The sequence below is a fragment of the Bombus terrestris genome, chromosome 16 (genome assembly GCF_910591885.1).
Source record: "Bombus terrestris chromosome 16, iyBomTerr1.2, whole genome shotgun sequence".
NCBI lineage: Eukaryota > Metazoa > Arthropoda > Insecta > Hymenoptera > Apidae > Bombus > Bombus terrestris.
The window spans coordinates 8,385,799-8,402,305 of record NC_063284.1 but is presented as its reverse complement, the minus strand read 5'-3'; the positions used below and the strand labels follow the sequence as shown (position 1 = coordinate 8,402,305).

The 16,507-nt window shown below is 38.0% G+C and overlaps 1 non-coding gene across 1 annotated transcript; it reads right to left on the bottom strand.

Annotated features, from left to right (window-relative positions):
* Positions 1 to 9,887: 9,887 nt before the first annotated feature.
* LOC125386611 lies at positions 9,888 to 10,079 on the bottom strand. The gene has a single exon (XR_007226945.1). It is a non-coding gene; the product is annotated as a U2 spliceosomal RNA (small nuclear RNA).
* Positions 10,080 to 16,507: the final 6,428 nt, after the last annotated feature.

The following is a 16,507-nucleotide window of genomic DNA, read 5'->3' as shown; positions in this document are numbered from 1 at the left end:
GTAAGTTGAGGATTTTGTTAGTGTCAGTGGGCCAGTATATGGGTTCATATCTGGTGAGGTAGTTGAGATTGTTGGTGATTATGCTTTTTAAGATATTTTTGCCTCTTACTGTGACAAGTCTGCTGCCCAAATTTGGTATGTTTGGCGTTGTCATCTCCACCAATTATGAATTTATTGCCCAGGGCGTCAAGGAAGTTATCAAAGTTCTCTTTAGCAATTGAGGGTCTGAGAGGGCAGTATACTGCTGAAGTGATGATTGTACCATGGCAGTCTTCTATTACTACGTTTGTAGCTTGGAGGTAGTCTTTCTGGAATGATGGAAGCTCGTAATGCTTAATGCTGGATTTAATAATGATTCCGGTGCCGCCATGGGCCTCTCCACTGGGATGTTGGGTATGGTAGACATTATAGCCGTTTTTGTCGGTGAAGTGGGTTTCAGATATGAGCATTACGTCGATTTGCTGTTGTTTTAAGAATAGTTCTAGTTCAAATTTGTGCTGAGCTAGACTGTTGGCGTTCCACAGAGCTATACGCATTGGTTTTATTTTGCTTCTGTGCGTATTAATTTATCCATGAAGACTGTTAGTAAGGAAAGTAAGTTATTAATTTGTTCTGATTGTTCCTCGATTAATTTTTCGAGTCTGGTGAAGTTGTCTGTGTTTTGTGAGTTGAGAACACTATTTTCTGAGTGGCCACTGTGGGTTTTCGTATTGTTTATATTTCCTTGTACTGCCTGAGCATAGGAGATTAATGGGGTGGAGTATTTTGGGGGTCTGGATTCTTGGTTGATTATCTCTTTGGATTTAGGGTACTTATTATTGTGCAGTGTTTTATAGGCTAAGCATCCTTTGTAGTTCGCAGAATGCTCTCCTTGACAGTGAGTGCACTTCTCGGGGGTATCTGGAGATTTAGTGCATTGGTCAGTGGGGTGACTACCTGTACATTTAACGCACCGGAAATTATAGTTGCAGTATTTCTGCGTGTGGCCGTACCTTTGGCACCTTTTTTATTGCACTATCTCTTTCTTTACAAAAGGTGGTTCGATCTACACTATTGAGTTCATTAGACGATTCATGTTGTAAATTTCCGTATTGTTTGATTTTTGCTTTATGTGAATAAAGAATAAGTGTTGAAGTGGTCACCACTTTTAAGAAAACTCCACATCTGGTCTTTTTAGTTTTCTCAAGCGCTGAAGCCATCGACAGCAAATAGACAAAAGAATAGCAGGAAGGCAGACCATAAATAGTAGACAGGCGACGTTGGCTTCGAGGTTTTTCAGTTATAAGGTAACGCTGCTAGCGTGCGGATCTGGACCAGCTCAAATTGTATTCCTACTTATTATTACACTTCTCTATTAAATCAAATATATATATTTTGTACCTTACACTTTATCCACGTGTTTTCTCTCTTTATACATCTAATAACCTCAACAATAAGGATAGAGGGTTTTTCATAATTCTATGCCTTATGTTGCTAGTGTTGGTTACTTCGTGGCCGTGCTTTAAAAGTTCGATCTTTAGTTCGTCTAGATTGGCTGAGTGGTGGATGTTGCGTAGCACCATACGAAATGCTTGCTTGAGCTGGTATTGGCGTCTGGGTTGGCCGGCAGAATTTTTACAGGGTTATTATTAATTTTTAAGTTATAGTCTTTGTCATTGTTTAAATATCAATGACATCGTCAATGAAGATTGGCGGGGGAGGGGGAATTCTTTGGGTATGTTGTCTATTTACCGCTTCGGCTGTGTCCATAGAGTCTTCTGTTGTCTCCAGTATTGAGAACCTGTTGTAGGTGGTCACTTGGCTAGCTGGTGGATTGGTTTGGCTCTTGCTCGCATTCATCTTGAATGCTTCCAGCTTGCGTTTTTTCATATGTGGGTCGTTTACAAAGAGGGATGTATTGCGCCTTTGCCACGGGGGAGGAAGAGCGGCGCTGTTGTAATCCGGGGAGCCCGTTTGAGATGATTGGGTCATCATCGAGTTGGTTAATTCAATTTGAAATAACTAGTCGAGGGGCTGTGATTCGGGTCAGAGATTAATAGCGTTGGATTTTCCACTAGCACGTTTGAGAACACTTGGCTAGGTTTGTTAGATTCGCTTTCGACAGATGGGCGTCACGTGTTGTTTTGTGAACTTCACAGGACACTGGATACACGTCTGCACGCTTCGGCACTCAACAGCAAACTGTGTTCTTTTTTTGCAATTAGATTTTCGTGATCACATCGCAGAAGTAGATATGCCTCTCCGACGCAGGAATTTCGTTAAGTATCAAGCGATTTCTACGTTTGATCCTGGCCACATAATTTTGTAATATAAAATCTTGTCCGACGATGACGCGAATCCGCATGTATTCGTCAGGAACTATGAATGAATCTACGTCAACACTTGACCGCGAACCTTCGAGCAGGACGGACCTGTCAGCCCAAAAGGGATACCAGGCGTAGGTCCTGACAGTGTTCCAGTAAAGTGATTCAGAGAACTGTTTCAAAGTGAAGTAAAATTAAAGAATAGTGATGGTGAGGGGAAGTAAAACAATGCGGCAGCAGATACCAACAATTAAAGTTGCAATTGAAGAAGAAATGTATCATAAAAAAGGTCGGTAGATTTACCAGGCCTAAAGCAACAGCAGCAATATAATAATAATCAAAACAACATGCTTATAGAAGAAATGGAAGAGCAGTGGATACAGGAGGAGTGTAGTCACGATAACGAAAGATGTTACCAGGACGAAAGCTGGAAGCTAGACTAACAAAAAACGTAAAATAACTCCAGGCACAAGTGCCGCAGGAAACCTAGATACAGGAATGCAGCGATGGCTGCAAGAATTATCATTAAGGAACTCCTTCAGCTCACTAATGGAAGAAATAGACGCAGACCCGACAAGTAAAACTACAAGTCATTCAACTCACATTACAAAACCACCACCAATATTTGTTGAGATCCAAATAATAGACCCGCTTATTAATCTACTAAGCAATATAATCGAGAAGGATAATTACACAATAAAACAAACAAAATTATAACAAGTAAAAATTCAAACAAACACCTCAGAAATTTATAGGAAACTGATAAAAGCATTAAAGGGAAAAAATGCTATATACCACATGTATCAGCTTAAAACGGAAAGGAGTTACAAAATAGTTATAAGAGATTTGCATCCAAAAATTAACACAAAAAAATTAAGTGATGAAGTAGCAAAAATTGGCCATCAAACAAGAGCAATAAACAATATAACAAGATACGATACGAAGCAACCACTACCATTATTCTTAATAGAACTTGAACCCAGAACCAATAACAAGGAAATTTATGAAATCAAAAAGATTCTAAACACAATAGTAACAGTGGAACCACCACGCTACAAAAAAGATATACCACAATGTATGCGGTGCCAACAATACGGTCACAAAAAAATTATTGTAACAGAAGCCCGGCATGTGTTAAATGTGCAAAAAATCATTTAACAAGACACTGCCCATACACAGGAAAAATAGAAGTTAGATGCTATAACTGTAACGGAAACCACCCAGCCAGCTATAAAGTATGTGAAATCAGAAAACAATTAAAACTGTTTCCACCACTTCGCAATAGATCATTCAATAACTACCAACCACAACAAAGTATAACGGATAATGATACAACATTGAAAACCCAATATGAACTAAACGCTATAAACAGAAACATTGATCCCAAAGGTAACCGAAGCTATGCGCAAGTAACACAAAACATTGGCCAAGCAACACTCACAAACAATCAGAATCAAAGCAACAACATCGAAGACGTTACAGAAATCAAAGAAATGCTCAGACAATCCATTAAAAGTACGGAGATGTTAGGAAAAATGGTAAGTGAGCTAAACACAATACTAAGGCAACAAGTACAACAAACAACAGTCATGTTACAACTACTCACAAACTTGCTAAGTAAAAAATAGAGATGGACATGTTGAAAATAGCAATCTGGAACTCCAATGGCTTGCAACAGCGAGCTCCCGAAACTAAAACATTTTTGCATAAAAATAATATTGATATACTACTTGTCTCAGAAACACATTTCACTCTAAAAAGTTACATGAAGATACCGTACTACACCATCTACGACAGCAAACACCCCTCAGGTAAAGCACATGAAGGAACTGCAGTAATAATAAAAAGTGACATCAAGCATCACCTACATAGTTAAACAAATCAAGAACACTTACAAGCAACCACTGTCACAATACAAACCAATGACAATTACTTCCAGATATCAACAGTATATGCACCACCGAGACACAAAATGACACTTAAAAAATGTGAAGAGTACTTCCAATCCTTAGGAGGCAAATATATCGCAGCAGGAGACTTTAATGCAAAGCACACGTTATGGGGTTCGAGAATTAACACATCGAGAGGCAGAACACTAGAAAAATACGTTAGAAACAGCAACCTCAACGTACTATCTACAGGGAGACCAACGTACTAGTCGACAGACCTCAATAAAACACCTGACATGTTGGATTTTGCAGTAACAAAAGGACTAAACGTAAGCAAGTTAAAAATAACAACCAGCCTTGAGCTTAACTCCGACCATACACCAATTATATTAGAATTGAGGTGGCCGTGAGTTGTGTTATGTATTTATTGAACGTGTGTGATAGTTGTAGTAGTTGGGCCTGGTCCGCTGTAATTGTCACTGGGGGCTGTAGATGTCGCTGCCGGGGTACTGCTGGTTTTTCCTCCGTTTTTTGGTGCGTGGAAGTAAAATCGGACTCCGGTCGCCGGGATTCGAACCCGGATTCCGAACGTTCGCAACCTAAGACGTTAACCACTGCTTTTTTTTTAACTTTGTTTATTAATTCCAGGATTTTTACATATTTGTTTTTACATGGTTTTTTTCCAGAATAAATGCTGAATTCTAATTGTAGGGTGGTACAGGCAAAAGTACCGATACGCGACGGTACGACGTAGTCATGCATTATTACATTTTTTTTTCTTTTTTTTACGCCTATTATTGTAAGTTAAATTTAAGCCGCTGTTGCGCTGTGCTTATGTGCGATGTTTTAGTTTATGTCCTGAAAGCCTGGACGCAAAAACAGGACAGTTCGCTAGCCTATTAGAGGGGGGATGGGAGGGGATGGACTGGGAGGGGAGGGGAGGGGTGTTCTGTGGGATTTGTATAATATTTGTTTATCTATTTACATATTTACATATTTACACTTTTATTCGGTGAGCGTTGCCGTTCTGTGGCTCTTTATCTTGTTGTTTTTGTTATGGGTTCCATATCCACCAATATTTTTTTGTGTTTTTTCTGTGTTTGTCTTCTGTATCCTTTTGGGGGAGGGCCATGTATCTCCATCTAGTGTCTGCAGTACGGCCATCTAGGATTTCCTCGTATTGTATAGATTTCATTCCTATTTTCCTTTGCATATGGTAAGTTATAGGGATGTTGTTTTGGTCTTGGAGATAGTTTCTTTCGTTTAGGTATAGAAAGGTTTCGGGAGGGGGGATGTAGCCTGTTAACAGAGCGTTTTTGAAGTATGCGTCGTTTGGGTATAAGCAGCCGAATATTTTCTGTATCCGCTGTGTTCTGATCTGTAAATGCTCAGGCAAGCTCTGATGCATTTTCTTTCGAATATGCGAATTTTTTCCATTAGTGAAGCTGGTATGTTGTACCATATTGGACAGCCGTAGGTTATAATGGGTCTTATTAGCGTTTGGTAGCACATGATTTTTACTTTGCTATCGAGAAGTCTGGAATAAAACAGCCTTATTGTATTCCAAAAAGCTTTGCTGGCTTTGGAGAGTTGGATTTCGATGTGTTGCTTGTAGTTTAGTTTTTCATCTATATTTACTTCTAGGTATTTTACGCAATTTTTGTGTGGTATGAGGTTCTCTTCGTTTGCTTTTTCTTTTAGGCGGAATTTCCCGACTTGTTCCCTTTCTGCTGGGCCGATTTTGCTTGTCATGGGTCTGAATAGAATGGTTTCGCATTTGCTTGCGTTAATTTTTAGTTTCCATGTATGATAGTAATCGCTGATTTTGTTAAAGAGTTCTTGCAGTTCTGCTCTTATCGTTTTGGTTTTGCGGCCTGTTACGTAGATGATTAGGTAATCCGTGAAGGCTATGGAGCGTTTATGTGTGGATGTGTTGAGGTTAAAGAGGTTTAGTAAGTCGTTATTGTAGATGCTGAAGAGTAGCGGGGAATTTACTGTTCCTTGTTGCAGGTCGTTCTCTATGGAGAATTCTTTGCTTGAAGTGTGCGAGCCGTCGGTCATTATAAAAGTTTTGTTTGTCATCATGTCCAAGACTATTTTGATTAGGTATTCAGGGAAGTTCTTTTTAATCATTTTATAAATGAGCCCTGGGATCCAGACTGTGTTGAAGGCTTTTTCGATGTCTATTAGGCAGGCGGCTACTCGTTGATTTGCGTTAAGTGCCCAGCAGATATCCGACGTAAGTTTGTTTATTGCGTGAATTGTGGAGTGTTTGTGGCGGAAGCCGAATTGGTTTTCCGGGATTACCTTATTTTTTGAGCAGAAGGCTGCTAGGGGGTTGTTTATGATCATTTCGTATACTTTGCTTATGTTGGGGAGGAGGCTTATGGGTCGTAGGTTTGCAGGTGATGAACCGTCTTTATTTTTTTTTTTTTTTTGTAATGGCTACGAGTTTGGCTTTTTTCCATTTTTTGGGGAAGTACGTGTTGTTTAGTGCGTTATTAAACAGTACTGTATAGTACCATTTTATTTTGTTTGGTAAGCGTTTGAGCGAGATGTTTGGGATGCCATCGAAGCCGGCGGATTTTTTGTTGTTTAGCGTGGAGAAGATTGTACTTAGTTGATTGAAGTTTGTAAAGTAGTTTATTTCTGGGTCGGGCTGTTTGGGGTCGTCCGCATATAACGCAAACAAAGCATGTCAAATACCTAGGACTCCACTTAGATCAAAAACTCACCTGGAAACTACACATCAAATCAATAGTAGAAAAAATACAGAAAAGAAGGAGACAAATGCATTGGCTAACAAGCCGAAAATCCAAACTAAGCACAGAAAATAAACTAAATATATACAAAACAATAATCAAACCAATCTGGACATACCGAGTCCCGTTATGGGGGGACGACAGCAATGAGTCACATAAATAAAATAGAAACAGAGCAAGCAAAAATTTTAAGGACAATAGTTAACGCTCTATGGTACGTCAGAAATGAAGACTTACGTAAAGACTTGAAAATTCCAACAGTCAAAGAGGAAATCGCCAGATATGCAAAAAAGTAGAAAGAAAGACTTGTAATACACCCAAACCAGCTGGTTGCTGAAACGAATAAAACCATTATAGAAAGAAGACTGAAGAAGCATCCCGCAGATCTCACAATAGAAATACAATAAACAATCTGGAAGATGGAACCTCGCTGGTGGTAACCATCCACATGCTATACTTTTATTCTCTAAGCTATAATATTTTACCAAATGTCCTATTGGACAAATTGTAAAATTTAAATAAATAAAAAAAAGAGATCTACGTCAGCTCTGTTTTGAATCGTGATCATCGCGCGAGCTACCTTGTTTGCCATCACCGTTTATCCCACGAAAATTCGAAGCAGTGCATCCGCGATAACTTTCGTTGCAATACCAAATACCCGAGATATATGGACTATCTACTCGCTTTCCGTTGACATGTATGCTGATTTCGTACAAATCTCGCGCAGATTCCACTCTGTTAAAGTAATAATATATATTTTTTATTAGATACAAAATTTACATATAACAGAGTAACTATTTTATATGTAACATAATAACTTGGAGTATTAACGAACACCGCACATTCATTCATGCGATACATACGCGATGCGCTCATCTCATGGCGTTTTCCTGTTGTCTTCCTCTCTTTCATTCCTCGCCCGTACAATACAGATGTAAACACATCCATTTTCTAACACATACGATCAGGAATATTTGCCTGTTTACTAATATCACTCTTCTTTTCGAGCATGCGGCACCGCCTCGAGAAGTGTCTTACTTCTCTGCATCGGTAGTACTTTCCGCTGGTTGTTGGTAGCCGCTCTTTTCCTCCCTTCTCGACTGTCACCTGTCGTTCCTTCTCCTTCTAACGGTCTCCGTTGATGATCGTTGGATACGTTAATCCTCCTGAAGCACCCGACACTGGACGATCCCGCGCCACTCGCTCATGCCACATGTCGCTGAGGGTATTCATGAACGCGTATGTACTGTGAAGGACTTAATTTAAGGCACCTTCAAGTGTTATCGCTTTCTCTTTCCACAATCGAGGGTGACGAAGACCCGGCGTCCGTTCCAGGCGTTCGAGCTTTTCTTATACATCGTAATTTGTAAGATACGTATTTAACAAAGTATCATGTGTAATCCAACTACACGATTTTGTTGCCTTACGACTTTCTTACAACACATCAATATAATAATATGTGTGGCCCGGTTTTAATCAGTAAAAACTCACCAATGCGTTAGTGGAATTTTTATTAACGAAAAATTTCAAATTAAAAGATTTCGTCGCAAAGAGAACAATTGCAGTGCGTGTATAAACATTGTTCATATTTACTTTTGTTTATTAATTTTATTAATTACTTATGGAGACAAAGCATTGGGGGTTGCATTAATCCTCTGTACTCAGGAATTCCATAGGACGATTTTCGATATGCTGTTATGGATTTCCATGCGTAAGCAGGTTTAATGTTTTATTTACGAATTTTCTTACAAAACGTCGCGCAGGATCGTTTACCTCGCCGAATGTCACAGTCTTCATCTGTACGGCTTATATCATATAAGGTAAACTGCCACCCATGTGTCGTTTGAGAATCATTGTGCAGCCCACTGATATTGATTTAATCATTTCGAATCTGTATATATGACGACAATCTCTTGAAAATCTTGATCAATCTCAAATCTTAATAAGTCTTGAATGTTTAAAGTCTCTTGAGTCTCAATTGCCTTGGAAATTTGATTGCAGGATATTCGACACTCGGTTTGAGGATTAGTATCGATTATATATGAAATCATTACTTATTTGTCATTCGGTGAAGGCACGCCTATTTTAGATTGAACTCTTCAAGACTAATCAACAGTAACAAAACGAAAGAAACAATATCGCCGTCTATTCATACTAAACAAATACTTGCTATTTCATTTTCTCATTTGTATTACAGTCTATGTTTAAAGATAATTTATTGTTAGTATGTTAAATAATTTTTGCTGTCACATACTACACACATGCACTTATTTTTCGTAATAATCTAATAGTTTTGCAGTGTAAATGATGTTTATGACGCAATAGAGGCTCTACGACTACGGTTCTGCGCGATTTATTTTATAAAGCAAATAAAAATGAAATAGTGCAAAAAATTTGTCGATTGCCATTTTGAGGATACAGCAGGATCAAGATTTACTTTCAAGTTTTTTTAAGATATCGAATTCTATTATAAGTGATTTGAATTTTGACAGTCTTAAAATCCATCGTTTAAAAACACTTGTTTCGAAACTGAGAATCGAATGCCCATTACTACACTCTGTTCGAACTGATGTTCGCAGCGAAAGGGTTAATCATACCATAGCACTTTTATTTGAACTCTGTAGCAGTTTTCAACTGTACATCGTTCTTCTATATTGAAGCAAATAAAAATATTAAAACTACAAATACATCATAAAATGTATCACGTAACACGTAAAAAGTAACAAATATATTTTGCATAAAAACAAAATATTTGCACAAAATATTAATACACTTAATTGCAATTATTTATTTCTTACTTAATTAAGTACAACTTATACTAAGCAATATTTAGGTCCAATAAAGCCACAGTGATACAGTATTTATTTATCACCAATCTCAAAATAATGTTAATAATAAATTTAAAAAAACCGTCTGTTATATGTTTATAAATGTATTATCGAGCCAATTCTAGCGGCACTGCAAGGCTAGATTGACCCACGACAAAGGTGGAGCAAGCTCTCATCCTCCGTCAGATCCCAAAAATCAGTTTAATATTCTGACTTCCCAATGGGAAGTGTATCAGATATTAAGCTGATAAGAACAGATACTACACTTTGATCTTAGCCATAAGGCCGAGAAGCGATAACAATTTTAACTTTGTCTACGAATATAACATCTCTATCTCCTAAATTTTCCAGCGAGAAACGGCACCTTGAAAAAACCACCTAGCGGTGGTATCTTCAAATACTCTAGCCTGATCGCGTTCTACTGACTTTTAGCGACTTTCGGCGTACAGTCTATTTCGTCCGCGAAGCGTGATTTTCCGTCTTCTTATACACTGTGAATAACGTCGATCTTTTTGTGATAGCAAAATTACAAGAGTATCCTGAAGCTCAAGTCTGTAGAGGGTAAAATTGATTTTAATATTCGTTTAAATCTCATCCTATATTTTGATCGCAAACTTTGATAACAAAGCGTGCCTTTGCTCCTTCTTTCTCTTTTGTGTCTAATTTCGTAAAATATTAGCTCTGTAATAAAATTAATTATAGATAAATCATTTAAGTCTCAGTCGCAGAATCGCGTTTCAGAAACTGCGAAACTCTTATCGTAGAAATACACAATCAGCAGAATACACAAGTGTAATTAATATAAATTTTTAGTAGTTAAAGAAAGTAGTAAATAAATAATTTGAATCAGATATATTAATGTTTTATGTAAGTATTTTATTTAAAGACATTAAATATTTATTTAAATATTTTTGACTTCTACATATTACACAGTGCACTTAATAATGCTATTAAAAAATCGGCCTAGATATCTGCTTGCGCAAGTATCTTGTTATACGAACGAAAAGAAGACACATGTATGTATGGCACCTTACCTCGTACAAGTCGTATAGAGCAAAACTCGAACACTTGACCACACAAACAATCCTACGTAAACAAATCCTACTAAGCGTTAAACCTGCTTAAAAAACGCTATATGGAATTTTCAGGCAGAGAGAATTAATATTTCCTCTAATCATCTATCTCTATAAATAATTAAGAAGCAGAAGTTTATATTAGTGACGTTTATGGAAATTTCGTACACACACTGGTTCTCAAGAGCGCAGAACAAAATCATACACGCACCGCGAATGTTCTAAAAATCGTAATCTTTTTATGTTACTTTTTATGTTTTATGTTAAATCTTCAATATGATCTTATCTGGATCTTGAAAGAGATACAATGGAGCCGCACATTTCACCGTTGTTTCGTGAAGTAAAACACTAACGCAGCGACGAAATTTTTTTACTTGAAATCTTTTGTTAATGAAAATTTCATTAACACATTGATGAGATTTTCCTAATTAAAATGGCACTAAACACGATACTATTATATTGGTGCTATATAGATAAGAAAATTGTAGAGTTGGATAACATACGATTTGATACGATACGATGCATTTCATACAGTTATCGCCACTGGAATGTCGAGAATAATGGAAAACTGGCTGCTCTCGGCTATTGTCAATTATTTCGAATAACACTAACGTTCGTATGAAGTAAACATAAACATGTATAATCTCGGAATAAAGTCTTAGTTCCTCCCGTGATTAGAATGAATTCACTCCTGCTGTGTTAGTAGCAGCCTCCTAAATTTTTGTTCTACGCCAATTAGGAACCGAGACAATTTATTTTTAGGGAAAACGCAATTTTGGGGGAAACAAAATTTTCTGTGTTAAAAGTTAGAAAAAAACACGATATACAGAAGTCTAATTGAAATAATAGCAAAACAAATTTCAGTCATACAGATTTTATTTGATGTAAATCCAAAAGAATTTTCCGAAACTTTATGACTATAATTTTGTAACAGTCTTCTTAACTAGTGGATACATAACATTATCGATATATCGGATTAAAAAGTCTTTTACTCGCGAAATAGAAAGAGAAAGAAAAGGAAGATAAAGTTAAAAAAAAGCGCAGAAGAGGAACAGTGGAAGTGAGAACGTATGAAAAAGGCCGAAACTAACATCCGGTGTATATTGATTGGCCAAAATATTGCCGGTTGAGATCGTTTTTCCTTGCAAAATAGTTGCACCGGTTCGTCTAATTAATTACGACTACCATCGGGTGAATAATTGGAACAATTTGGTAAATTATTTACCGTCGCTCCTCCTGTTTCCTTGCCACACTCTGTCTATCGTTTCTCGTCTTTATACGATATGCTTCTTTTAATGTACAATCTAAAAATATTCATAGGTTTCACGGTTGGTCTCGTTACAAGTTTTTGTGACGTCAGCTGAGTGTTGTGCGATAATCCTCGCGCTTTAGGTGACGTCCGCTTGCGCGATAGAACTTCTGGCGCGCCTGGAACTTGACAGTCAGCGTGAAACATGTATGGAATATTATAATACTTCGAGTATGTTTATAAATATTTATAATTATTCCATGGATTTTGGAAATTTGGAAAACTTTGGGATTGACAAATTTAAAATCTTAATGCTTGGGATGCCAAAACTTAAAGTCCAAAAGCATAAAATTCCAAAGCTTAAAATTTCGGAATCCCGAAGCTAAAAATCGTAGAATTAATTAAATTTATCAAAGTAAATTTATTAAATAACTTACGGAATAAAAAAAACCCTTTGTTACAATAGTGGATATAAAAAATTATAAACTACAAATAATAAAGATATAATTGTTTAAGAAATAACAATAGAAAGTAAACTGAATAAAAATAAGGTTAGAAAATTAGTAGCTATGGATGACGTTATATACAAATAGCTTAAATGTATAAAAGAGCTACGAAAAAAGGTCGGGAGCGTCACAAAAGCGGTTACAGTTTATATACGCAAACGATTGACACAGTTATATATAGCTCTATGGCATAGAGCGTGCAATGAGTTGTAGGTCCTATTCTTGGAGAGAGCGATTTCTAGATTGAATGGAACATAAAATTGCAACTGGCATATAATATCGATCAGTTAATTGATAATTTTGTAAACAAATAGTACATCAGCTATCGAGAAACGCTGTCTATATCCCTGAACACATTTCAATGAATTTACAGTTGTAGGATCTTTACTACAATTAGTTTATTTACAATAAATGGATTAAACAGATGTTGATTAAACAGGAAACGATAGTTGTTTAACGTGAATTAATCACAATAACGTATTATAATTAAGAAAACTAAATAGTTAATTAGAAATTATTCAGACCATTTTGTAAGAGAGCAGCATCATCACAAATAACGCTGCTGTCATCTGCATAAAGCAGGAATTTACTATACGTAAAGACAGATAATGAGGCACGGACACATTATTAATAAAGAGTAAATAAGACTAAATAAATGTTCTTCTACGCCAATGTTTCAATATATAAGTGTTTTCTGCAATTATTATTGTAGCATCGGGGAAAATTTAGGTATAAATCATTTCTGATACTATTTATAATTTATTTACAATAAATAAACCATATAGATATTAATTAGACAGAAAACGATGGTTATTTAACTTGAACTAAACGCAACAATTGTGTTTTATTTCAACCACTCTCGTAACTCGACAACGTTAACAACTTTACTCCTCGATTTCTCGACTTACTCTCACTTCTTAGTTTGCTGGTGAGTGTCGAGGCGTGCAGACGTGTGTCCAGTGCCCTGCGAAGTCCACAAAACAGCACGTGAGGCCCATCTGTCGAAAGCGAATCCAACAAACCTAGCTAAGGGTTAACAGCCTCTCGACTAGTTCTTTCACACTGAATTAACTAGCTCGATGATGGCTCTATCATTCCAAACAGGCTCTCCGGAGCTAAATTATAACACCGCCGTCTTTCCTCCCCCGTGGCAAGGGGACAACACATCTATCCTGGTAAACGACCATCACTCGAAAAAACGCAAGCTGGAACCAACCAAGACAAATGTGAATAAGAGTCAAACTAAACCACCAGCCAGCCAGGTGACCACCTTCAATAGATTCTCAATACTGGAGTCTACGGAAGACTCCATGAATACAACCGAAAAGGTAAATAATCTCCATACTCAAAGAATTCCCCCTCCCCCACCAATATTCATTGACGACGTAATCGACATACAGTCAATGATAAGGACCATTGAAAAAGACATCAGCAAAGAGGACTACAAGTTAAAAATTAACAACAACCACGTGAAAGTTCTGCCGACCCACCCAGACGCCTATAGAAAGTTAACTAAGTTGCTAAAAACGTTAAACGCTAAATTTCACACATATCAGCTCAAACAAGAAAGACCTTTTCGTGTGGTGCTACACAACATCCACCACTCAGTCGACCTAGATGATCTAAAGTACGAACTTCAAAATCTTGGCCATGAGGTAATAAACATAAGCAACATTAAACATAGAATCTCAAAAAACCCACTATCACTATTCTTCATAGATTTAAAACAAAAAGGGAACAACAAAGAAATCTACAACGTCAATCGGCTGATAAACTCCATAGTTAAGTTCGAACCACCTCTTGTAAAGAAAGAAATAGTACAATGTAAAAGGTGCCAAAGGTACGGCCACACGCAGAAATACTGCAACCATAATTTCCGGTGCGTAAAATGTGCAAGTAATCACCCCACTGACCAATGCACTAAATTCCCTGAAACCCCCGCTAAGTGCATCCACTGTCAAGGAGAGCATCCTGCGAACTACAAAGGATGCTCAGCATATAAAACACTACATAATATTAAGTATCCAAAACTGAGACCCAAGGACATAACCATACAAGAACATAGACCTCAAAAACTCACCTCACCATCAGTATCCTATGCGCAGGCAACGCAAGGAAACGTAAACAACTCGAAAACCCACAGTGTACACACAGAAAATAGAATTCCCACCCCACAAAACACAGACAGCTTCACCAGACTCGAAAAACTTATCGAGAAGCAAACTGAGCAAATTAACAACTTGCTCTCACTACTCACACTCTTCATGGACAAATTCATAAGCACAGAAGCAAAATAAAACCAATGCGAATAGCTCTGTGGAACGCCAACGGTCTAGCTCAGCACAAATTTCAACTAGAACTATTCTTAAAACAACAGCAAATCGACTCATATCCGAAACCCACTTCACCGACAAAAACTACCTCAAAATACACGGCTACAACTTCTACCACACCCAACACCCCAGCGGAAAGGCCCACGGCGGCACCGGAATCATAATCAAATCAAGCATCAAGCACTACGAACTTCCACCATTCCAGAAAGACTACCTCCAAGCAACAAACGTAGCAATAGAAGACTGTCATGGTACAATCACCACCTCAGCTGTATACTGCCCTCCCAGACACTCCATCGCCAAAGAAGACTTTGACGACTTCCTGGACACCCTGGGCAATAGATTCATAGCTGGAGGGACTACAGCGCCAAACACACCCAATGGGGCAGCAGACTGGTTACTGTAAGAGGCAAAAACCTCTTCAACAGCATAATAACCAACAACCTCAACTACCTTACCACATACGAACCCGCATACTGGCCCACCGACACAAACAAAATACCCGATTTTCTTGATTTCCTCATAACTAAAAATATCTCGTCAAGAAACGTCCAAATCAATTCCTCGGCTGATCTCTCCTCTGATCATTCCCCCGTGATAGTAACAGTCAGTTCAACTATCATCGAGAATACACCTAATGGCTCCATTCATAACCAACACACCAACTGGCAGCTCTTTAGAGAAGTCTTTACCCAAACAACTGCCTCAACTTCACTAAAAACCAATGAAGAAATCGAAGTAGCCACGGAATACCTAAACACGAGCATAATAAACGCTATCCGCTTCTCCACACCGGCAAGAACGTCCATCAGCAATCACGAATACCCCCAGTACATATTAAAAAAAATAGCAGAAAAACGTAGACTAAGAAGGATATGGCAGACCCATAGAACACCGGAGGACAAACGTAAACTAAACAACGCAACTAGAAAACTATCCAAAATCATAAAAAACTACAATAATGACCGTTTTCACAAATATCTCGCCAGCTTGTCCCCCACAGCCGACTCTAACTACTCAATATGGAAGGCCTCCAGGAAACTCACGCGCCCCCCACAAATAATACCTCCAATCCGCCGTCCGCAGGGTGGATGGGCGCGTAGCCCTACAGAAAAAGCCAACCTATTTGCCAAACACTTGACTGAAGTATTCCAACCCCATTCCTCCATAGCTGTAGCGGACGTTACCGAATATCTGCACACTCCCTTCCAAATGTCCCCTCCTATTGAACCCTTCACTTCTGCAGAGATCATAGAAGCAATCAGTCGCCTAAACCCCAAGAAAGCAGCAGGTCACGACCTAATAGGAAATAAAGCAATCAAGGAACTTCCCATAAAAGGGATTGCACTCATCGCATCAATCTTTAACGCTATCCTCCGCCTTGAACACTTTCCTAAGGCGTGGAAAATCTCACTGATCACCCTCACCCCTAAACCCGGTAAACCAATATATGAAACCAGCTCCTATCACCCAATCAGTCTTTTACCTACCCTGTCTAAACTATTCGAGAGGATGCTCACGAATCCTCTCCTTCCACTCCTAGAAGAATTGAAAACACTCCCAG